Source organism: Ammospiza nelsoni, chromosome 1 (genome assembly GCF_027579445.1).
Source record: "Ammospiza nelsoni isolate bAmmNel1 chromosome 1, bAmmNel1.pri, whole genome shotgun sequence".
In the NCBI taxonomy this organism is placed as follows: Eukaryota; Metazoa; Chordata; class Aves; order Passeriformes; family Passerellidae; genus Ammospiza; species Ammospiza nelsoni.
The window spans coordinates 99,499,577-99,525,332 of record NC_080633.1 but is presented as its reverse complement, the minus strand read 5'-3'; the positions used below and the strand labels follow the sequence as shown (position 1 = coordinate 99,525,332).

At 38.9% G+C, this 25,756-nt stretch overlaps 1 long non-coding RNA gene across 1 annotated transcript; it reads left to right on the top strand.

Moving 5' to 3' along the window:
- The first annotated feature begins 18,239 nt into the window (after positions 1-18,239).
- On the top strand, positions 18,240-21,975 carry LOC132081045 (uncharacterized). The gene is made up of 3 exons (XR_009419634.1): positions 18,240-18,294; positions 18,416-18,471; positions 21,816-21,975. It is a non-coding gene; the product is annotated as an uncharacterized LOC132081045 (long non-coding RNA).
- The last annotated feature ends 3,781 nt before the right edge of the window (positions 21,976-25,756 follow it).

Below are 25,756 nucleotides of genomic sequence, written 5' to 3'. Positions count from 1 at the left end.
TTAATTATTAAAACGCAGGATTAAGGTAGAGGAATTTTTAATTATTTATTCGTAATGCATAAAAATTCTGCCTTTCAGGAAAATCAATCTGACTCATTCCCATTGTCACTGAACTCATCCACTGATCATTTAGTGATTTTTGACCATGAGGGCTACAGAACGATTTTTTTTGGCAGTATGTCCTGACAGGAAACAAGCAGATTATCACAAGTTTTCGATCATAATGGCTAATGTGCATAAGAAATGACTATGCAGGCTATAATGCTGGAAACACTGGCACCAAGAAGTCTGTCAGTGGTGTGGAGCTGCACAGGTAGAATAAGACAGAGACATTGATTCATATGAGATAGGTGGAACACTTCAATTATTTATCTGCAAACAACTGCAGCAGCAGCAAACCCCTGACATCGCATAAGATGGTTAACTTTGAACTTGGAATAGATCTTACAGTCGCTAAGGTACCTCAGAAGCAGAAGGCAAGTTGTCAGTAATTAATGGCTTGTGGATTTAAGAGAAGAGCAAGGTGTCAGCATTTATACAGCGACGGAGAAGAAAGTATGAGGGACAAATCTAGCTGACAACTGCAGGGAGTTTTGCAAGTGTTTGCAAGCAGCATCTTAAGAAATATTAATCTGAAAAATGACTTTACTTATAAATAGATTATGGCATCTAAAACTCCACATGCCTTTTATTGTCACTTTGGGCTGCTGGTCTTCTTCCATCTTGTTTAATAAGCTTTACCTTAAAATGTTTGTCCTATTTTACCAACAGCAGCACCAGCCAAAGTGATGAAAAAACAACCAACCCCATTTTTATGTCAGAAAAACCTCTCTCTTTTTATCAGTCCAAATGGTTCCAAAGGTTGTTTTTGTATAGTGCATGATGTGTGTGTGGCAGCAGTAGCTATATATAGCACAAATACACAAAACTGGTGAGGTGGATTTCAGTCCACTGCTGACATGCTGCCTCCTTTTATCCCTTTTCCCTCCTTGAAATAAACTGCTAAGATTTCAAATGCTGTCCTATCTCCATGAAGTCACTTGACCTAAAGGGATTATAAACTTCTCACCTGTTAAAACTCTTCTTTTTTAAACAACTCAGAGAACCCAAAGCAATAAAAACTAGCAGAAGTCACAATGTCATCCAGAGACAGGGAAGGGAAGAACTCTGGTATCTAAATTGCTGCTTAAAATGTCAGCAATGAAAACAAATGGAAAATAATTAAGGACCTCTCATTTTCTCTTTCCTATTCGGTGTTTATTTAATTTCTAGAACACTACTATATTAAGTTCATGCACAGGCTGAACACATGTGGAAAATGATCTGCAGTTTCATTTCTGATTATTTGGCAGGAGGGTGTTGGGGCTCTGTGGCAGCTGGGGGGTCATCAAACAGCAGAGCCTGGCAGCAGGGCTCACCCCAGCACCCCAGCCAGGAGAAGGCAGCCAGGAGGGCACTGGGGCAGCCCCAGCCCCTGCCATTGGGCACCTCTGTCTTGTTGGAGCCCAAGGCAGGGCTCTGGGGACAAATGCAGACAGAACAAGCACAGCGCTGCTTCTGATCATCATCTCAGCCTGGCCATCCTCACTTCCAGAAAAAATCACACATAGAAAAACAGAAGCTTTCTGGGAAGGTATGTGCCATGAAGTTTTGATAGCAAACATGATTTTATCTCAAGAATAAAAGCAAAAAACAAAAAGAAAAAAAGAAATCTGTCCTCCTTGCTTTCAGAAACCATTGTTCATTTCTTCTGTTTCCCAGATAGGATTTTAGCAACTGAAAATCAAAATATTTATTCTGAAATTAAAACATATAAAGAGAACTCAGAACAAAAAACACTTAGTGGAAGAAATTGAAACAAGGCTGTTGTGACAAGTAATACTCTTATCTAGAAAAAATAGTGTATTCATGCAAACTAAACTTTTGAATCCACCACCATTCTTTGCATCTGAATTCAAACTAAGACCAGGCTGGTAGTGACTGCCAGCAGTCATACACCCTCCCCTGGCTTCTTATATCCCTGGCTTTTTCTTCTGAGTGGTCCCTCACACAAGTTTTGGGGGCCTCAGCTGTTACAGTAAATGCTTGTAGGCCACTGGTATATGCAAGATGAGTAAAATGATCTGGGATAATGACAATCCTTGGGAACTACCAAATGTGTAAAGACCTACATCAAAATGCACCCTGAATTTAACTTTTGCTTATTGGTTTTAGGGCATTTGGACTTGATTTCTCCCAAGCAGAAAAAAGCGCTAGGCATGGGAGAAGTAAGGAAGGTATTTTAGTCTGCAGAACAGGGAAGAGTGATTTTCACCTAAGAAATGTTAAGAACTGCCGTAGGGAACAATGGGGCAAAATACATGGAGCATGAAAAGAATAGACTTATTGAGCCTTTTAGTTTTAATACTACTACTAATAATAATACTACTACTACTAATAGTAATACTAATACTACTAATAATAATAATTTCCTTTCTATACACAATATCTTCCCCAGCTGCTGCTAATATTAAAATTATTCCTGTGTTGGAATCAGAATATGGAACATGCCTTATCCTCTATGTCTTGCTTTTTTTGAGATATTTGAGCAATGAATTTTCTCTAGTGGATATTTGCTGCCTCATCAAGTCTTCCTCACTTTTAAAATGTAAACTACTTTCTGCTCTCCTTTGATTCCTTTAATTTATTTCTGAAACTTCCTTCTGAGTCAGAGCATTTCTTCCAATCATGTGGTATGCTGCCAGGCTTTTATTTCTTTTGTATATTGTGTCAGGTACAGACACACTTAAAGTTGCCCTCGTCAGCATAACTCTGAGCATTACAAGCCCAAGTTGTACGGCACAAGACTTTTTATTTCACAGTACAGGCTGGAGCTAACCTAATCTCTTTTAAAGATGATTTACAGCATAGCAGACTGGTGAATATGGGCTAAGCACTCAACCTTCCTCAATTCAGAAAAAAATATGAATATATATAAGTACATAAGACTTGCCAAAAGATTGACTTTTTAGCTCAAGCTGTTAAATTCATGTTTATAGGTTTGGAATCTCCCAGTCCCTCAGCTATCATTATTGATAGTTATTCAAAATTCAGGTGGTCAAGACTATAAGCAATTTGATCTCAGTTTGAATTTAACCCTGCTTTCAGTAGAAAGTGTGGCTCAGTGAGCTTCAGAGTTTTGTTTGAACCAAACGTTATCTGTGCTTCTATGAATTACAATGAACTTGATACAGACAGGCCTCTGTTCAGTAGTGAATTTAATGTTGATTCTAAAAGCCTCATGACCCTTCATAATTTTAAATTTATTTTTATCTCAAATTTTTAATGAGTCAATGGAATTCTACTTGCTATTTAATCTGATACCTTGCTTCATTTTGTTGATAAAGTAACATAATAATATAAAATCTGAACAGTAAGTATATTTAGCACCCTTTTCTTCTTCTGATTGCCAAGTATTATATTACTTGGACATTTTGTCACACTTCTTCCTTTGCCCCTCATCTTGTTATTACTATTCTGCGAGCAGTCACCTGCATTTCATGTTACTGGTGAGAGGAACAGCTGTCATTCACAAAATCCTTCACAAAGAAATATCCTTTTGTGAGCTGTCATCCCAAAAATTTTCTTAACAAGCTATTGATTTTTTTTTTGTTCATTGCTCTTCACATCATACATAGAAACTTCATACTTTTGAAGGTGCTGTAACTAGGAAGAAAATGTAGCAGATACGTTTTGCACCAAGTTTCCTCTTTTATACCTTGAGCTTCATGTTTCTGCAAGTTTTTTAAGTCCTTTCTATCATTATCTTTGCCAAGCAATCAAATCTCTCTTGAATGCATGTTGTAGTGTGTTTTGTTAGTTTATTTAATTACTCCCCCATTTTCTGTAATGGTTCTGCCCTTACCAGTTCTTCCCGCCATTGCATTGTCTATCATTTGGTTACTCCCGCCACAGTTTATGTCAATCCTCTCTGTTATATGATTTCCCCTCCCCTGTGTTTCCTTATATGTGAATTTGTTCTTCTCCCTGGGCCCAGTCAATTACTCCCCACTCCTCCCAAACTTCCAGAATCGTTTTTACCTGGGAGTTATGATTGGCTGTGGCTCCGGGGCCCCTCCTTTATAATGTAACTATTGGTTTCTCCCCAGTGCCTGTTATGTTAAGTCCACTCCCTTACCTTCCCCTATTGGTCCTTTGTAAACCCCTCCCTGAGATCCCTCCTCCCTTTATAACCCTGTTGCACTCTTTGTTGCTGGTCACTCACTGGCTGACGCCTGTTAGATACTAGCCAGGCTGTCACTCCCTGGTTGTCACGTTGGGTTCTACAATAAATCTGACAAGTCCCAGTGAGTGTCTGGACTCTTTACTCTCGTTGGCCAGCAGCGATTCCGTCCGCTGTGAGCGCAGCCCGAAGCCTTCTGACGCCGAGGGGTGCTCACACATTTGCAGCTGGGCCGCCCTCCTGCTAGCCGGACACCTGACTTTAATGCCACACCTCGCTGCAAATGCATAAGTCTTTAGAAGCCTTAGAGATACTCAAAGAACATTACTTACTTCTTTGGGGACCAAACTATAAATCATAGTCTAGCATTACTTCTTAAAATTTATTAAAATTCCAGCAAGAAATATTTATACAAGTGACTACTGACCAAAACCACTAACCTTAAGCATTAACAGAGGTAGGCCTGGAGCAGAACATTTTACAGATTTCCTATCAAATCTCACCTAATTAACAAGTGTTCAGAATTATTTTTAAAAAACCAAAACATTTTCAAGAGACATTTTGAACAGGGTGGGTAGTAGTCTTAAGCCAAGTTCATAGCTGTGACTGAATCCCTCCTTTAGTCAATCTCTGAACCCATAACCCTTCCCTTTTTAAAATATTCCCCTCTGGTATCAGTTACACAGATCTAGTCATAAATTTTTAACTCTTCAATTCAGTGCTCTTACAAAGATTTTAAAAAATTAAAATAATTTAATTGTTGAATGCATACTTGGTTTTATACATTTCAACTAATCCATACATACACTAACACAAAGCAGAGAGCTTCTTATCTCCAGGTGCTCCGCGCAATCTACTGTTAAAAAAGGAATCACAGAGGAGAGACCTCAGGAAATAGACACTTTGATCACTCCTGTTTCAAAACGCATTTTATAGCCATTTTTCTTTCAATCACCCCACACAGCTGCAGCAGAGACTCTCTTCCTTGCTATTCTTATTTCTCTTCATTCATATTGAGTAAGAAATTTTACACATGTCAAAACTGAGATTCTTCTTAATTACATCTACTGTAGAAAATTTAATTTTACTTGCCTCTTTTGAATAACTACATTTTTCAAAGACTATGAAGTATATATAAAATACATACTTCAACAAGACTATGAAGTATATATACAATATATGTCAAGAGTTTATGATTCTCCAAAGGCAGAGAGGCTGAAATTATTAAATGAAATAGAGAAAATAAAAATTGAACACAACTAACATTTTCGTCAGAGAGCGTTCCAATACATCTTCTGAATCATTAAAGTATTTCAAAATGAAGAAAAGAGGAAAAATGGAATATACACACATGCACACAAACACACATACCTGCAAAATCTCAAAAACACCAACCAAAAAAACAAACTGAAAAAAAAAAAACCCACAAAAACAACAAAAAGCCCTACTAAAATACCTGGTGAATAAAGAAAGGATAATGATAACTTCTGTCTGGACAGAGAATCACAGAATATTCTGAGTTGGAAGGGGCCAACAAAGGTCATTGAGTCCAGCTCTGAAGTGAGTGGCCCATACATGTATTGAACCAACAACTGTGGCATTATTAACACCATACTCCAATAAACTTATTTAGAGGAATTAAAAAATGTTTTTAAGAAAGTTTTAAAAGCTTTCCCCAAAGACCACAGACAGAAATATTTTGGAGTTAGTGACCCCAATACAAAATGAATGAATACAAAATATTCTTTGAATAATGTGATAGCACAATATGGTGACAGGGTATTTTTGAAGCCTGTGATTAAAAAGTGAAAATAAGCTGCTTCTGTGACTGCTGGTTGCAGCTATGTATATGTGTCTATGGTTTGAAAGAACAGAAGTAATTCTCCTGCCATGGAAACATTTTTGAAGGCTAAAGGTTAGTATCAGGTAAGGTACCTCCTAGAGGTCTCTCATCAGTCAGTTCTTCTTGCTTTTCTCATTATGAAATGCAACATCCCAAAAGTTCCCAAAACCACAGACTTCACAAACTTCCCAGTAGAAACCAGAGAATTGTAAAACAGTCTCTTTGGGAGCAGAAGAAACTTTAGATGTTTCTTTTTTGTTCAGGAAAATGTCAGGCTGGGAAGATTCTTAATTTTTTTGCCAATTATTGAAATAGCCTTTATCATTTAGTTTATAAAATTATTTCACTTATAAAATTTCATTAAAACCCCTACAGTTTTACTTTAAAAACTTAACCAAATTGGATTCAGTCAGTAAGAGAGAAATCCAGCAATAAGGGAGGGATTGTCCCACTCTGCACTAGTGCAGCCTTGCCTTGAATATTGTGTGCAGTTTTTGGCCCTGAGATACAAGAAAAATATCAAACAATTAGAGAATATGTGAAGGAGAGCCATGACGATGGTGAAGGGCCTGGATGGGAAGCCATATGAGGAGTAGTTGAGGTCACTTAGTCTGTTACGCCTGAAGAAGTGAAGACTGAACGGAGACCTCAGTGCCATCTACAGCTTCCTCATGAGGGGAAGAGGAGGAGGGAGAGACATCTCTTCTCTGTGATGGCCAGTGACAGGACCTGAGGGAATAGCCTGAAGCTGTGTCAGGGCAGGTTTAGGTTGGATATCAAGAAAAGGTTTTTCACCCATAGGGTGGTTGGGCATTGGAACAGGCTCCCCATAGAAGTGGTCCCAGCACCAGCCTGACACAGTTCAAGCACTGTTTGGACAACACTCTGGGGGACATGGTGTGACTCTTGAAGATGATGCTGTGCAGGGCCAGGAGTTGGACTCGATCAAACTTGTAGGTCCCTTCCTAATCTGCATATTCTGTGATTTAGTGGACCCAGGTCCTGCATCACAGCATGAGATTAGTGCTCATCCTCAAAGCTTCAAGTGACATAAGATTGTGTGGCCCCTTCCTCCATTAGGGCATGATGAGCTCTAAGAATGATCCTCTCAGCACCTCTTCAGAGAAGACATACAGATCTCTAGATTATCTCTAAAGTTACATTTGTTCTGTTTCTGAGTGATTTTTTTTTTTTAGGATACCAAGTGCTATCTATTTTTGCACAGCTCCTTCTTCCCCTTTCTGTCTCTGGTAGTATCTTCCAAAGCTGCTATATCCCTTCGTATTTAGCCCACACTGATTTTAATTCCTCTGCCATGTTCGAGGTCAGCATGTTCACTTAAATGGAACAGTCACCTGTCCTTACCACTAAGAGACACCCTGTTATAAAAGATCTTAAAGTCCAAAGAGCAGCATACCAAAAAGGTTAACAGCAAATGAAATGGTGCATTTCAGTGTTTCTTAGGAACTCCATTAAAATTTAGTACCCATTATTGGTCTTTTTAAGATCTTAGCTTCCATTGAATCATCTGATTTTGTCCTTGTAGTTTCATTAATAATTCAAAAACTTTTGTTTCAAACACCTCATATCAGCATCTTTGTCAGCGTCATGCTAATAGCTCCAACTTCACCTGTGTATAAAAGGAAGGAGATCAGCACAGAGAGAGAATGAAACCTGAATTCCAGGCTTGCAGTAGCAATCAATCAGAAGAAATGTATTTTACACTGAGTGATAATAGCAAAAAAGAAAGTTTTTTAAACTTAATATTTTACTGTATGATAAATAGAATCACATGGTTTTACTGCAGGGAATATCCATAGAAAGATAAGCTATAAAATATGAACTACAGATTATATCATAGAGGCATCTCATAGTGGCTCATTGCCTACTAGTCAGCATAATATTGCCAAACACTTTCATTCCAATTATGAGAAATGGAGAGGAGACTTGAAAATAAGTTCCTACATACTCCTTGATATTTATAAAATTCCTCTATACATTGTATCTCTGCAGAAATGCCATCTTGGCACCACAAATAATTTCTGAATAGATTCGCTTAAATACTGAACATGGCATGGCTGAATGCATTATGATAACAGCTGAGCAAAAACAGATTTCTGACCCCACATTATTTTGACCCTTGTCAATGGCCTAGAAGAAATGAGGTCACAGTCAATAACTTAAAAGACAACAAAGATTCGGTAATTGGTTAAATAATGCGCACTACAAATCTTTGCCACAAGAAGATACACTTCACTTCTTGTCCTAGTAAACTAGGACAAGAAAAATATTCCTTTCTAAACAAAACAATGTAAGCTATGCATACAGAAAGACTGTTTTAAGAATAACTATACCAGAAAGCAAATACTCTAAAAGACTAAGTAGATTATTAAATAAGAATTTGCAATAGTCTCCAATTGCATAACTACAACAGGTAATTAATGAACTAGGAAAGGGGAGTAAAGAGGTGCCTGTTACAGAGATCCAAACCTTGAGAAGGGTCCTAAAACACTCAAGTGATTTTAAAACAGAAACAAAGCCATAGAATATGCTGGTTTGGAAGAGATGCATCAGGATCCCAGACTCCAGCACTTGGCACTCCACAAGACACCCCAAGAGTCATACCAGGAGCCTGAGAACATTGTCCAAACACCTGTTGAACTCAGGCACACATGGTGCTGTAATGACTTCCCTGGGGAGGCTGTTCCAGAGATCAGACATCCCACGGGCAAAAAACCACTTGCTGAAATCTAACTTAAACCTCCTCTAACTCAGATTCACGCTGTTTCCTTGAGTCCTGTAATTGGTCATGAGAGTGAAGAGACCAGTGCCTGCCCCTCCTCTTCCCCTCATGCAGATGTTGAAGACTGCAATGAAGTCTTCCCCCAGTCTCACCTTCTCCAAACTGAACAGACCAAGAAACCTCAACTCTCCCTTGCCCAGCTGGTGACGCTGTGCCTGATGGCCCTCCTCAGGACATGCTTGGCCCTCCATTTCCCATTGCATTCCATCCACCATTGACCAAGACCCCCCGGGTCCCTTTCCACAGTGCTGATCTCCATCCTTACATTCCTTATACACACAACCAGGGCTGACTTGGCCCAGGCACAGTATCTGGCACTTGCCCTTATAAAACTTTGTACAGTTGGTGATTGCCCATCTCTCTTAATTGTCTTGCTCTGTCTGCAGGGCCGCTCTGCCCTCAAAAGAATCAACAACTCCCACCAATCCAGTGCTGTCAGCAGACTTAGCATTGCTTTGAGCCTCACAGGCAGGTGGGTAATGAACCTGCTAAAGAGAGCTGGGCTGGGCGAGAGCCCTGCAGAGCCCAGCTAGTGACAGATCACTGGTCTGATGTCACCCCATTCACTGTAACCCTTCTTGTCTAACCCATGAGACAGTGGCACACGCAACACTTAACACAGTTATCCAGCAAAGCTTTTGGTACTGTCTCTCACAGGTTCTTTCTGGACATTTTATCCAGAAGAAACCTGTGAGAGACAGCATCAAAAGCTTCACAGAAGTCCAAGAAAAATCTATCTGCTGGCTTTCCTAGATCAACTAGATGAGTTACCCTGTTAGAAAAGGAAACCAGGCTCTGTTGTCATTATATTGCAAAGGTTCCGTACTGTTATCTCCTTATTGCAAGAGTTTCCTACCGCCTTGATGTTTCCCACAGGCAGCTCCTCTAAGCACCAACTCTTCCTTCTTCTTGCAGCAGCCAACTGACTCCAGTTTCTCTCTCAACCAACAAACCCACTCTTTTATAGCATTCTTCTCATTGGCTACAGCTGTGGCCTGTTAAAGTCAGGCCTGTTCCTAATGTCTAGTAATTGGCTCAGCTGCAACTCCTTAGGGGTGAGATTACTTTCTACACTACCTTTAATTTCTTTTATTCTATCCCCCTACAAGGTTTGACAAGCAGGACTTTACCCTAATGAACCCATGCTGGTTGTGACCTGGCCTTAAAATAATAATTCCATGTGTAGTTTAAAAAAACATATACAAGCTCTCACAAAAATCCTTCAAGTTTTTAACTTGAGGCAACTTGAAAGAGTAATTTGGCCATAGCCTTTAAGTATTTGCATAGCTGTACTTAAATCTTAGGTGTGCTTGTACGCCTTTGTAGTGATTTTCATTCTAGTAAAGGAGAAAGTTGTGTCACTATTCACTAGACAGTTTGCTGGATGTGTTAACTTTATTTAATTATTTTAATGCTCTGGCATTTAAATGACAGGATGAAGGTTTTGAAAAGGACATTGAGAATGGCCTGCCATGTGTAGAGGCCTGAACTAACTGCTGGCCATCCCAAAGGAGTACACTGTTAGTACCAGCATAGCAACCGGATTTGAAGATGTGGAACCTCTTTTCCATACTGGAGAAGGAGAGGAGGAAAATTGCAGCTTGGATGAGGATCACGGTTGCCCGCTTTTGTGATTGTGACAGGAGCTGCTTCAGAGAAACAAACCAAAGCACGATGACACCCAGAGTTCCAAAGGCAGAAAAGAATTTTTAGTGTGCAACAGTTCTGTGGGTCCTGACTCAGGAAGAGATCCGTTGCCATTTGGCCTGAAGAGGACGTAGACAAAAACCTGAGTAACTGGAACATGATGAAGACTTAAAATTTGTATTTGAGGCAAGAGAACTATCAAATTTGGAGATCATGAAGAAAACCTAGCTCATCCCAAGTCTAACTTAACAAAAAAAAAAGCTAACTTTTAAACTATTATAATTCAAAATTACATTTTTAATGGAGAATGTTGTCAATATTTGTATTTAAACATCTCACTGTAGCTTTCAGGACATAATGTGTAATTTTTAAATGTTTGGGATAATTTTCAATCTCTTCCATATTGACTGAAGTAGTTCTTAAGCAAATGTTTGCATATGCAATTAGAAAACTGTATGCCTGAATATGTGCAGCAATTATATTTGCAGCACTGTACATTTTTGGACATTTATGCCTTTGAGATTAGTTGCCTCAAATATTTACACTTATTATTTCATTTTAAAATGTTATCAGAGACACTTCAGTTATACTAGAAATCTATGCTATGTTATTAGTTCATACACATATACTATGACCTTTCCTTTTTTACCCATCTGCTTTTACTTCATTTTACTCTGAAGACAGGGTAATTAAAAATTTCATAATATTTCATTTTATAACAGATTTTTTGCAAGTGTATGGGATGATGAGGAAAATCTTCATTGCTTTGAGTGACATATCTTTTATGTCTGATTCAAAAAGCACTCTAATCACATGTTCAAAAAATAATCTGAATTCCAGGAATGTTTTAACTTCAAGATGTGCACAACTGTCTTCCATGTCAGGACTAACAATTATGTTAATGGAAAAGTATATTGATATATAACTTGGACAACATTTGTGAGTTTCTCAATCTAACCAAAGAATGTCTTTTATTTTCTAAAGTTCTATGGAATTCTTCTGTGTTTCTCAATGAATAATTGCAACTTTGAAACATAGTTTTGGAAGAATAGGCTTGGGTATATTGTTAAGTACGACCTTTTTGGAGTTTTTCAAATTTGTGTATCTAATGAACTGAAAGGTTACTTTGATGAAGTAATGATTTCTGGTCTGATCCCATATTCATTAAAAATAAAATATGAGAGTTCTTCATGCTGAACTGTTTTTTGTTTTACTGGCTGAAGTACCTTCGGTTGTTGAGCAGGGCTCATGGGGCATATTTTCTGTTTGCACTTTGACCACTCAAGCTTCAAACACAACTGCTAAAATTTATAACAGATCCCAAATCAATGACAAAGTTACCCTTTCCATGAACCCTAATTGGACTCACAAATATTTTTAAAGTTTTATTTTTAATATGCCATTTATTGACTCAACCAGTTATTAGCTTTTCTCTTGTAATAGGAGAGTGGTTCTAAAATCTGTATTTTGATGGTGTGATTCTTTGCCAAATATGGCTGTAACTGAGAATTTTCTAAGACAAAACTCAGCATTGCTTAGGTGGTGACTCAATATGATTGAAATATTAAAGGAACACAAGGTCAATGTCTCTTCACTTTTATAAGTGCTTTGATGAAAAACTCAGACAAATATATGTGTGGATGTATTTGTGCTTTCAAAGCAAATGAATTGAACAGAGTGAAAAAAGAAAATTTTCTTCCCAAGGAAAAGAAGGCTATCTGTACATCTGCAGTTTGAGATGAAAGGTAGCACAAGGACAATAGTGCTTTCATTGGTGGTGCTCTTCTCCCATTATAGCTTGGCTCCACAATGCTTCATTTATCAGGAGTGTATTATGGGAGACAGTTAAAAAATATCCAAGTGATAGATATTCTTTTCCTGTTGTATTTAGAATAAATGGCCTTACTGTAATACTGGAAGAGTAGAAGAATTTAGTTCAGAACTTCTGGGAAAATGAACTTAAGGAGCCCTTAAAGCATTCATCAATTTCTAAGCCTTTGCAGTATTTTTGTTAAAAGACTAAGCCCATTTCAAAAATCATTGTCCATGTTTTTCTAACATTTTTGTGGTATGAGTGACAAATGCACATTTTCCTCACTGCTGGTCCATTTTTCAGATCTTTGTGTATATCACAAATCTCATTTCTGGAATAGGAAATCTATAGTTTTATCTGCTGAACACAAGTATTTACAGACTGAGTCTCATTAATTATACATCATGAAAAAAGTTTAGTTTTACAAATTACTTGTGATAGCTTTATAATGATTTCTGCTGCATTTTCAAGCATGTTTTCTCAGTTAAACCATACCAACTAAGATACATGTACCAACACAGCAGTGTAGGAATGTTCTGGGGAGAAATCAGCTGTAATATTTAACAGTATGAACCTTTGTGAGGATATATATCTCTCTGCCCCTTCAAATTTTACTGTGTATCTCATTTGAAAGTGAAATCATGAGAGAGAGACTGACATTAAAGGTACACACTGTAGTGCAGGGAGCTGAGGGTGCCCTGCTAAGGCTGGTTCCACAACAGCAGGCTCAGGCTGAAGGGTGCCAACAAGGCTTGGCCTGTCAGCCACAAGGCTTGACTTCAGACATAAGCAAAGGGCAGCTCAGACCAGACAGCAAAAGTAGTCTGTTTTCCTTCAGATCACCCATCAGTCCCTTGGGGATGAGTCCATAGAAAAGAATGGATAAGACTCTAAAGACAGGGATTCTCTATGCACATTTCTCAATGTCCCTTTCTGAAAGCCAGCCCACCATACCTCCTGGACTGGAGAGTTACTGAAATTTCTATCTTAATGCAATTCTCTGGGCCTAGTTTCAATGCAGAGCAAGGACCAGCTCATTTACTGTGTTCCTGAAGAACCTATGCACTTTGCTACGCTGCCAAAAAGACTTAAGCTTCTTTACTGAGCAGACAACCAAAGCACTGGGAACTATGAGTCAAAATGCACAGCAGCTGCAGGGATCTGAACATGGTACGAGTAGGTCTCTGCTGGACAGAGATTGGACATTGTGGGACAAAATATCAGGGAAGGAGGCAGGCTGAAGACAACAGGAACACTAAAGAAGCCGATGGCCAAGGCAGCAGAAAAATCTGAGAAAATTTTTAGCAGGACTTAAAGGCAGAGTTTGTAGGGAGAGTGTTGTCAGGGGAAAAGCATGGAGATGTTAGAATTCAGCAGCATGAGGGGCAAAGAGTTCCTTCTCCATTAAGAAACCATCCTTGGCCAGAGGCAGCTGAGGTTCGAGATCCCTGGCAGTGCTGGTAAGGTTCAAGATCCCTGGAAATGCTGGTGATTGATCACCTCAGGACCCAGTGAGATGCAGCAGCTCAGCCTAGATTTATATTTATGACATATCAGCTCATCTGACTTGCTTTTATTGAAGCAGAGAGCACGTGACTGAATAGTTATGCCAGCAGGTCCACAAGTCAGTGGCCCCAGTAAATAGTGCAGATAAACAGCTGGGAACAAGGCAGGGCTGGCAGTGTCTTCACTTGGCTCTGCTGCAGGAAGGTCAGGATGCGTGACCACAGCCCCAGTATGGTGGTCAGCCACTCTGGTAAAAATTACCGTCGGAGATGCTTTGTTATTTTGGTACCCATGTGCTAAATTGTGAGAAAGCAGCACAGCAGGTTGTTTTCCTTTACTTGATTCTTGGGAAAGAAGGGGACTCTTCATCATTTTCTGTGATTACACTGTTCAAAAATAAGCTTCACTTCTCTTTATTAAGAAGATCCATCATAAATTATTGAAAACTTCCTGTAGTTTTTCTGAAAAAGCCTGAAGTTTGCTGAATGTCCATCATCATCATCACCTGCTAGAAGCTTTCACCTCCCTTTCAATGCAAGTTTGTCCTCTCCGGTTAATCTTCTCCATGGTGGGGAAGGTGATGACCTCTCCACGTGAATGTTGTGCTCCCTCTGTCACACTCAAGGCTCTGCATTGCTACTGTGGAGGGACACAGGACAATTTTTCCTCTGCTCAGCTTTCTGGGTGTGTCACGATTTTGCTCAGTGACCACACTTACCACTTCCCTACCACTTTGGCTTCCCTTTTCTTTTGGTGTGTGTGCATTTCCCCCTGCAGCCTCAACTTGTTCTGTTCACATCCCGTTCAGGATTATGTGGTGCTGAAACTGCAATGGCTCAGAGAGTCACTCGGCAGCTGGAATTGCAGCAGAGCTGAGCGCTACAGGGGGAGGACAGAGGGCTTAGGCAAGGCATGATGCTGAGCTCTGGAGCTGGGAGACTTCCTGGCAGCCTTACAGGCCACCAGGGCAGCTCTGGGACTTCTGTCTCCGTTTTGATTCTGGCTGATCAGTTTCTCCCAGTCAAGTAATCTCTGATGGCTTTCTGCAGTCATCAGAGAAAAAAAAAATGAAAAAATGAGGGTTTTTTTTTCATTTGGAAAAAGAAGAAAAAAAAAGACAAAAGGAGGTAGATTGAGGCATATTTTCACCAAATTACATAATTCCCCAAAGAAGGCTCTAGGAAATTGTTATCTATAATGATGAAAAATAGGAACAGAAAGACTTGTGGTGAGCTGACTGTGAACTCTTTGTTGGTTAGAGTGGTACCCTACAGATTTCAGATTGAGAGGAACTTTACCCTCCCAGAGAGAAACAAGGGGAGTTCCAAAGAAGCTTTTATTTTTTTGCTACTTTCTGCAAGTTATATGTGATGATACTCAGAAGGAACTGGTTGGTGGCCAAATAAAGATTCAGATATATAAAGCTAATGTAGTATGGTTCAGATATATAAAGATTCCGAAAAATAAACTATCATTCTCATCTCCCATGGCTTTATTGAAGGTAAAAAACCTTCAATATGTGAAAAAGTTTGATTTTCAAACTTTTATGACTTGTAGTTTTGATCATAGCACTGTAATACTTCTTTATGTGGGTTTGTTTTAATAATGTCTGAAGCAGGCACACTGAAATTGTGGCTCTTCTGTAGGAATGAGGCTGTTTCTCCCTTTTATTACGAAACTTCTCTTGGTTCCAGATTTATGAATCAGTGTTGTTTTCTTGTGTCAGATTTACTTGCAGTCAGGCTACTTGTCTGAACTTCTTTTTCTATCAATGGAAGGTAATACAATTTGCTCAAGTATGAGTCATCTCGTCCTTCAGCAGATTTCTAAGGCAGGTCAGGTGAATCATTTTCCTTGGTACCTACTTCTCCCTGCTGACAATAAAGGGAATCTAACAGAGCAGCTCTGATATATCCCATACATGTTGTAAGTGTCTAAAGCTACCTGAGATTAAACCCACTTCCAGTGTTTGTGGAAAATGTACACAATCTACCAACATCAATTGGCTTCTGGGTGAAATGGAAGCAATGGGTACCGAACCTTCCAGCAGAGGTCTGTCCTTCAGCGAGGGAGTCCACGTAATCACGTTGCCTACACTCGTGACTTTTGTCTCTTCAACAGGCTTGTTGTGTACCAACCAATGCCCTAATGCAGAAAGGCTTCCTGCTGTGTTTCAGGGGAGATAAAAAAGAGTATTTAGTCTGATGAATTTCATCAAGTGTATGGCACTTTTCCAGCAAAATCTCTCATGCCTATTTTATTTAGTTGGAAAATCCTGGCCTGTTTTGTTTGATGTATTTGCCAACATTTGCCTACTGTAGGAGCAGTAGCAGTAACATGTGACTTAGATGTCCACATCTTTGAATAGCTGAACTTGAGGCACCTGCATGGTATGTAATCAATGCAAAGAATTATGCTGTGGGCTTAATTAACAGTAACAGACCATTCAGTAATGTTAGTGCACACACACAAGGTCAAAAAGAGTAATTAATCTGACCTACAGTTTCCTCTATCATTTATTATTAAACATTTGAGAATATAGAAAAATTCATAATTGTCTAATAAGATATAGCCCCTTAAAATGAAAATATGGACTACATTAACTGAAGACCAAAACTGTAGGACTTGGACCATTCCTCTTTGAATCTTAATAAGAATTGGCTCCTAAAGAAAATGTGAACTAACTCTCAAAAGAGCTAGATATTTTCTAAGAGTCACATTCTTAAGTGTTCCAAGCAATCAAGACATTCTGTTACCAACTCCATTCACTGTTACCATTTTGCAGTCAGAATTGTTACATTTTTCCCAGGTTATAATTCATAATACTTTTCATAGATTTGTTCTGCACTTAGACATTCCTTAAGAAAATAAGAATATATTCAGTGGCTTGCAACCTAAATGTAATCATGAGAGAATTTGGAAGATGGTCTTCAATGGTATCTCTCAGGTTGGAAGTGCTCTAACATCCTGCTCAGAGTTAATAGTGAATTCAGCATTTAGACCAGGTTGCTCAGGGCTTTGTTGGGTCAGCTGTCTAAAGCCTCCATGACAAAAATGCCACAACTTCCTGGGCAGCCTGTCCCAGTGCTTTGCTGTCCTCAGAGTGATTCCAGGACAATTTGTTCCAGTTGGAACCTCTCCTCTTTTAGTCTGGGACTCCTGTTTCTCATTCATCTACCATGTCCCAACATAAGAGGAATTTACATTCTTGTTATTTCCCTGTGGATATGGGCAGACTGCTGTAAGGTGTTCCCAAAGCCATCTTGTCTGTGGGTTAACAACCTGTTTCTTACAGCTTCTGCTCAGAGGGCAGGTGTGCCAGCCCTGACCATTCTGCTGGCCTTCACTCAACTCACTCCAGTTTACCAATGTCTTGAACTGGAAACCAAAACTAAGAGTATTCAAAATTTGATCTAACGAATGTCAGATAAAAGTGAGTAATCATTTTCCTTTGCCAATTGGCTGCAATTTTGTTTATAAAGCCCAGTTTATCAGGACAGTGGTGACACATGCTTAGACACAAACATACATTGATGTAGCACCAGACTATTTTGCTGCACCTCAAGGATTTGCAGGTAAACACTAGTTTTGAGCCAAAAATACCATCTTTGCCTAGACAATCTTGGATTTTTTTTTCTGAAAACATATGTCAAACCTACCTGGTTATCTGACTTCAGCCCCAATAAATCACATGGTCTCACAACAAGCAAATTTAGTGTATAGCACACTAGCCAAGTTTATGTTTCCTATGCAAGTATAAAATGAAGTTGATGCCTCCACTTTTTCTGTGGCTAAAGGCCTATACTGAAGAAAAACTCTCAGAAACAAAAAAAACCCCAAACGTTTTCCAAAGGTTTGAACCTTATTGATGGAAATGGGCTACAAGACTGTTTAAAAGTAGAAACCCAGAAAATACTGGATGGGCTCCAATTACCCTAACCGGTGACCTGGCTCCTGATAAGCCACAGGTGTACTAATTACCAAAGCAGAGGAATGACCTTGCCCTTAATGGGTTGCAGCTGTAAGTAATTAAAATAAAGGTGATAAAAAGGTGGAATGGATGGTAAAGGAAAACAATGAGGAAGAGGGCCTTGATGAGGTAGGTAAGCCTCTTCTCTTCACCCCTCTTCTCTCCCCTCAAGTATGATGAGATATTTGAAAATGGAAGGTAAAACCCTTGCCTCTCTTCCCCTCAAGTATGACGAGACATTTGAAAAGTGAAGGTAAGACCCTTGCCCCTCTTCTCTCTTCCCCTCAAGTTCAAGTTGCCATTTGGAAAAGGGAGGTAAGACCCTTGCCCTTCTCTTCTCTTCCCCTCAAGTACAAATCACTGTTTGGTAATGGAAGGTAAGACCCTTGCCTCTCTCCTCTCCTCCCCTCAAGTATAACAAGCTGTTTAGAACTGGAAAGAACTGGAACTCTTCTCTCCTTGAGTACAAATTGCCATTTGGAAATGGCAGGTAAGAACCTTCCTCTCCTCCTCTCCTCTCCTCCTCTCCTCTCCTGTCTTCTCATATTGTAAATTCTGCCTCTCTCCTCTCCTGTATGCAGAGACTCCTCCCCTCCTTCTCTCTATTCCAGGGCCTTTTGGAAATGGGAGGTAAATGCCTCTCCTTGCTGACATTTTGGAATGGAAGGTAAAACTTGCTCTGCTTTTCTCTGGATTGGAAGTTAAGAAACTTGGACTTTGTAGGTTTTTGCTTTTGTTGCCAAACTTACACAAGAAAACTTCAGCTCTCACCATATAAGAGCACCCATGTCTAAATTGCAATTTCTTGTAAAACCTGCAGCTTGGGGAGCTTTGGCTTAATGCAATTCTTACATTAATTTATGTGACTGGGAATCAAAACCCAATAGGCATATCTCTACCACATGCAGGCAGTGGGGTTTTGAACAGTCTTTTCCCATCTTTGTAGTACCTTTTCAGAGCAAGAGGTAGATTTTCTCTTGAAGCAACAGGTAGGAATTCATAGTCAGTCACAGCTCTTAAAGTTCAAATATTTTCTGCAGTTCTGCAACTTATACCCCCCTTGAACCATCTAGATAAATTTCACTAAGCTGTTAAATCAGGGGAGACATATCTCGTTTCTTCCCCTATTTTCAGATTTTGTTGTAACTTGATTTGAATTTCATAAATGTCAGAACATTAAGTAGCAGTACTGTTTATTTCTATCTTGAACAAGGAACTCTAGGTTTCTATCTGCTTGATTTTGTGAAAATGGGCTTATTTACCTTTTCTGTGTCATACATTTAAATTTATATCACATGCAGGGAATGTGTTTGCTGGCATTTGCAAGAATTAGAAGCACTTTCCAAAATAACACATCTTTTTTAGATTCAACCTGAAAACCAATATTTGGGATAGAAGTTTTTGGCTATTTGAAGCACAAGTAGCTATAGAATCTTTGGGATTTTCACATTCTAACTTGATGCTCTGATTTCTTGCAAGAGCATCTGTCTAAATCTGTGGTGTCTACGCTAATTTATGCACCATTTGACTAAATAAATCCCATCAATGAACCAGAGGAAAATCTTTATATCTTTTTGCTCCAGTGCAATTGTCTTTTTGGTTTTTGTTTTTTTTTTTATTCTTTCAAAGAACTCTCATAGGCATTGCATTTGCCATTATTCAAATAAACATTGCTACAGGTAAGATGATACACAAACGTCCAGTGTGTGCTAGGCTATGCCCCAGAGCAGTCATAGTTTGAAAACAAGCTGCAACAGGTGGGTGCCAAACAAGGAGAGAAGTTGTTGCAGTGTGAGCTCATTCCCTGTTTTACTTCCCAGTCCCTTCCCAGGTGTGGCAATACCTCTCTCCCTTCCCCCTCGCCCGCTTGCTGAGTGAGTTCTGTCAATCAGTCTTAGCATTCCAGCAAGGCCTCGTGTGGTTGGTCAGGTTCAGAGGATGCCCTTCAGGCCTGGGGTCATTGGCCTGTCTATGTTTCCCTTGTTCCTGAGATCCTGCCCCTCCCACCTGGTTGGTGCTCACCTGTCCCTGGGCTTAAATTGAGCCAGGACCATGTGCTTGGGATTTTGTTGGAGCTGTTGCCAAGATTCAGGTGTCTGTGACCACAGAATAAAACTCTGGATATTGACCCTCTGGCAGAATCCGTCTCCTTTTCCTCTTCACCCTAGCCTGAAGCCTTTCCACCAAAGGTAAACTGAGGTTCTACAAGCCTGGACTTGTTTCAGTGCCCAGCTGCAACCTCCAGCCAGCCAAAAGTGTCTCTGAGGTGAAACACCACAGTTGCCACCCTTGACTCAGCAGCAAGGGTCAGACAAGCCCAGGCACAATCTACCTGCTAATATTGGGATCATATTCCAATATTTTGGCGCCCAAGCGTGGGGCTGCGTAGCCTATAGGCAAGAGCAAAAAAGGAACAGAACTCATGGCAGAGCCTGTTTTTTGAGCTTTTACTCCACCAAGGAGCAGAGATACTTACCGGAATGGAAGCTGTTGCTGGCCAGGTCCAGGCAGGCTGGTCTCCTCACCAGAATAGGACGCCCCTGGGCCAGGGAAGGCTCTCCTATTGTCCCCTGGAAAATCAGCTCACCAGAAAGGAGCTTTGCTTTCCAAAGGCACCGAACAGTCCATGAAACTTCTTGTGGGTTAGTCCCAAAGTCTCTGCTGAGAGCAATGCAGTCAGAGCTCTTTCAGCTGCATGCTCAGCTGCCGAAGTTGTTCCTAGGTATTGAGATTCTTTCTTGGGGCTGCAGAGTCGCTCTGCCCATGATGCCCAGAGATGCTGCAACTTTTAATTACAAGAAAAGAGGGATTGTGGAGGGATAGAATGCAAGAGAATAGTGCAGAATGTAGTCTCCCACCTGAGGAGTTGCAGCTGTACTAATCACCAAAGATTAGGAACAGGCCTGCCTTTAATAGGCCACAGCTGTGTCCAATAAGGATGAGTGCTACAATAGAGTGGGTTAGCTGGGTGAGGGGAGAGTTGGAGTCTGTTGTTTGTGCTGTGAAGAGTTGGGGTTTGTTGGCTGTACTTTGAAGAAGAAGGAATCAGTGCTGCAAGGAGCTGTCCATGAGACATTACCAAGAAGATATGGGAGCTTGTGCAATATGATGACAACATGTGTGTATTTGAATTAAAAATGCTTATTGCTCTAGTGACAAGTAGATTCATTTTACCCTGGAATTCCTGGCACTGTTATAAAAGTATCCAAGTTATCAGCAGATCTCCTTCTGAGAGAAAATAGCACCTTTTCAGGCTCCTTTAGTGTAACATTTTTGAACTCATTATGTTCAGTAGGATTCTGATGAACATGTGTTTTTAACATGATGTTCAATATCTGTCAAAGATAATATATATGCAGACTACATGCCTCTGTAAAAAGAGAGGGATTTATAATTTTTTTTCATCCTTTTATGACCTGAGGTTGTCCATGATTACAGTAAGGTTTAGCTTCTCTCCTTTTCCTCTGCTGAAATTGAAAATATAATATGCATCCCCTAGAAAACCTCGCAGAACAGGGCAGAGATGTAACAATGAAAGTCTACATAGAGAATTCCCTCTGTTATGACTTTGAAATTAGAGTAAACTCATCATGATATTAAGTAAACAGAATTCTGAAGCATGTTTTGGGTTGGTTTTTTTTAATGATGGCATAAAAGAGCAAATCAACATCTCAGAGGGTGAAACTCATGGATGCTTGGGTTCATTTTTTGTTTCTTAAAGGAATAGAGCTTTTACTAAACACTGTGGTGTCTCTTTATACAAGATTGTTTTCTGAATGCTTTTTTTTATTCTAAGAAGTATGGATATATTGAGTTCTAATTTGGTGCTTTAAAGGAGAAGATTTTAAGTATTTAAAAAAAAGTGAAAAACAGCTTCAACCTCAAAATGAAGCATAAGAACAGCAGAGGCAGTAATGATGAGTTGCAATGGAATGCAACTTGTTAGCATTTCCTCTGTTCCTGTCACTGATTACCACAGAGATCAGTGCCTGCCCCTCCTTTTCCCCTCAGGAGGAAGTTGCAGACTGCAATGAGATCTTCAGTCAGTCTCCTCTTCTCCAGGCTGAACAGACCAAAGGATGGTAAAAAAAAGGTTTTGACATAAAGTACACAGAAATGTCTAATTTATTTTTTTTAATCTATACAAAGTAAGGAGTGCAGAATTAGGGAGCTTTTAATCTTACTGTTTAAACATTTTTCCTATCTGTTAATGTCGTTATAGATTGTAAATTCTTCTGTTTGGAAATATTTCAATAATTCCTTGTCAATATTGTTTGAAGTTTTGGGGATATTTTTTTAAGTTATAGAATATAGGAGTTTGTTGCACATTTTTAATGTACATACACAGGAAAGTGTTCATAAGCTGTTAATATTATCAGAAAACCTGCACAGAGATTTAGGTAATTAAAGAAACCACATTTAAGCTCATAGTGACTCAGGTGAGGAGAAGATAATCACCCTGAGAACTGATTCTGTTTTCCTTTGTGTGTAATAGAAATAACCTGTTGGCTATATATCTATTAAAGCAGCTCTCTACTCCTTTCAATTTAGCTATATCATAGAACCAAATTAATGTGTTTCTGTACTTCCCCTCTGCCCTGTTCTTTGTAGAGTGAAATTAAAACCTCATATTTGATAAAAGGCAGGAATCTGTTTTTATGCTTGTTGTTTTATCTCAACTGAAGAAGTACTTGTCAAGATTGTTTTCTCCTGCCTCTTTCCTGTAAGTTAGGCTTCCAAAAAAAATAACATGAGAAGTAGTTCAGAAAAATAAGTTGCTGTAGTGTAGCTGGAGAAGCAGCTATTAGGATGTTGTGTGTTCACTGATTTTTTTGTCTTGCAATCTTATTGAATGCATTCCTGAACCCTTTGTTTTCTGGGCAGTGCCATCTTTTGCATAACACACCATCAGTATGCCCTATTAATACATCATTTGCATGACAGATTCAAAGGCATGCTGAAACAACTGCTCATCAGAGCAGCAGCACATTGATGGTTTATCACTGTAGCATATCAACAAAATGACAGAAACTAATAATTTTAGATTTAAAAACAAAATCTACAGGGGTATTATGTAGGAGTGGATTCAATTCAGGCATCATAATGAAGGTGTAACATATAAATCTTCAGCCATTGTCCCTTATTTAACAGAATTTGAATTCTTGCAGTGTCACATTATTGTCTCCTAGATGCCTCGTCCCCCCCAGCCTGAACCCTGAGGCTCTGTGGACAAGTGAGGTGTTCACTCGTCAGAACAACTCTCTGATCTGTGTCTTGGCATAAGACAATGGTTAAACTGTTCCCAAGAGTCCAATTTCACTCTCTTCTCCATTCTGGCTAATAGAGGCATAAGAATATGTCCCATAATATACTGGTAATGTTCTTCTGAGACATTCTGTTAGAGAGTATGCCCTGAAATATGATGCAGTCAGAGAGAACTGTGGCATTTGTTACCATTAGTTACAAGGTCAAAGTCAATGGCACACAAAGCATGAAAAGAAGATTAGATACACAGAGAATACTTTGCTTAGGAATTGTCTACTAAATATGCTATTGCTGTTGGAAAGCTTTGCTAAAGAGGAGGATCAAATAAGTTGAAAAAATTCTGCAAGAAGAAAGTCTTCTAAGGAAACTCACAAGAAACGAAGTAGTAAATTCTCTGCATTTGGTCTCAATCTTAGGAACTTGATAACTCTGCTTCTTCTCTACAGAAGGCATTGAAGAGTTCTCTGAGTATGTCTTAGATCTCATTGAAGAGTGTAATCTTTCTTCATTGTATGATCCCATTAGTACAATATCTTTGACTAATATGAAACAATTCCACTATGTGCATGGAGTTGGACATGTACAACTAACCAGTTGATTCATACTAACTGCAAACATCATAAAAATTAATCTTACTGAAGATCTGCTTATTAATTTAAGTATCTATCCAGTGTTATCTGTTAGCAGATGAAGATAACTATAACTAAAGATTTTAGCAAACGAATCACAAGATTTTTGTATATATATAATGAACACAAACCTATAAACTTAGGCACATATAGGACACATGATTCATATAATATTCAACTCAAAAGTATTTAGTACTCAAGAATGGAATCATATCGCATTAGTTAACTAGCTCAGAGAACAATACTTTCTGCATGACTTATGCAGCCCATTTAGGAACAAGTATGAAGCCTATATATCTTCAAAGGAGTGTGCAAACCTTGGCTAACTAATCCATTTATGCTAATCCATTTATTTAAAGCACTTGAATCTAAATGACCTTTATGAATCAGGCAGAACCATTTTATGTTTTCACAGATTGCTTTCTACAGAGCCTTCCTCTATGGGTCATTTTCTTCTTTTTTTTTTTAACCCACTGAACAAGACAAAACTGTCTGGAACTATCACTGTGTTAATCATAGTGCAAGCTCTGAAACTTAAGACTAAAAGAGAGAAACCATACAATTCCACCTGCTCTCCTGATCTGGATTTTTCTGTGAACCACAACCCTTTCTTTAAATTCTAAGAAATCCTGATCATTTTACCTGGTAGAAAGGACACAATCATCAATAGAGGAGCTATGAAGTCTTTCTTCTCAAAGGGTACCTACATCAGTATGTCTGTAGATGTGCGACAGAATTTTTGGGGTTTGGACTGGGTTTTTTTTGGATAGGCATTGTGCTCTGTCTGCTACAGTTTTTTACTGAACAATTTCAATCAGCATTTCATTCAAAACCGAAGACCTTTCATAATCTTTAGCTCTGCAGATTTATCATTACAAAGATATTTGTCCTTTTGTTTAGCATCTATGACTTATTCTTCCATTTGCTCCCACAGTTTGGAGTTATTTGACTTAATTGTAACTTTTCTCTTCTTACTTTTTTGATACTTTTTCTTTTCAAGTGTATCAAAAAAACTCTGTCATGTTATTACTATTTTAACATATAGTTTCACTGACACATTTGATACATAACAAAACACTTATTTAAGATACTTCACACTGATAATATATAAGAATTTAAACTACTGGGGTTTTTTTGCCCTGTATGTACTACTTTATACTGGGGAAATCCTGCTGAAGAAAATAATTATTTGAAATAACTAAAATTACTTAATGCAATCCCTAGTAAAAAAAAAAAAAAAAGTATATTTTCTAGTCCCATCTTTTCTAGCTATTCAACAGCAGGATTCCCAGACCAATTTTGGAGTTTGTTAGTGGAAGTGATTTTTCTCAGATTCAGATAATTCTGAATGGTTTAAGTCTTGGCATATATGGAGAGTTTGTATTTTTGCCTTTTTCTGCTCTGCCCAATACATAGGGATATGTCCCAGGGGTTTGGTTATAAGTCTTTCACTCTTTTTTGGCTGTCTGTTGCTTTAGCTCTTCTGGTTTGACTGAGTGGTTAAGGCTTTCACTGTTATCCAGAATAAACAAACCAAACCAACCAAACAAAAAAACCAAAACCCAAACCAGAACCAAAAAAACCAAAATCCACAATCCTGATTTCTTTGGCTTTTAAAATATTTAATAAAATCATTATTGCCCTACTGTCTTTTCCATGTCTAGTTGTGCTGGATAGATTATCTAAATTAAAAACAACACTGAAAGAAATAAATTTTCCATTGATGTAGGCACTTAAAGACCTTTAATTAGTGTTAAACTAATTGTACACAGGATTATGAGCCTTCTGACTACAAGGAAAAAGAACCAATGTACCCTAATATTTATATGATAATGAACAGTAATATGTAATACATTTTTATTACCAATTGCTATATTTACTTAGTTTGCTCCCTTTATCTGCCATGACTTAGATTTGGATAACTTACTAAAGTTTCACAGAATCATGGAACAGTTTGGATTGAAAGGGACCTTAAAATTCATTAGTTCCAACTCTCCTGACATGGGCAGGGACATCTTCTACTAGACTAGACTGCTAAAAGCTGCACCCAGCCTGACC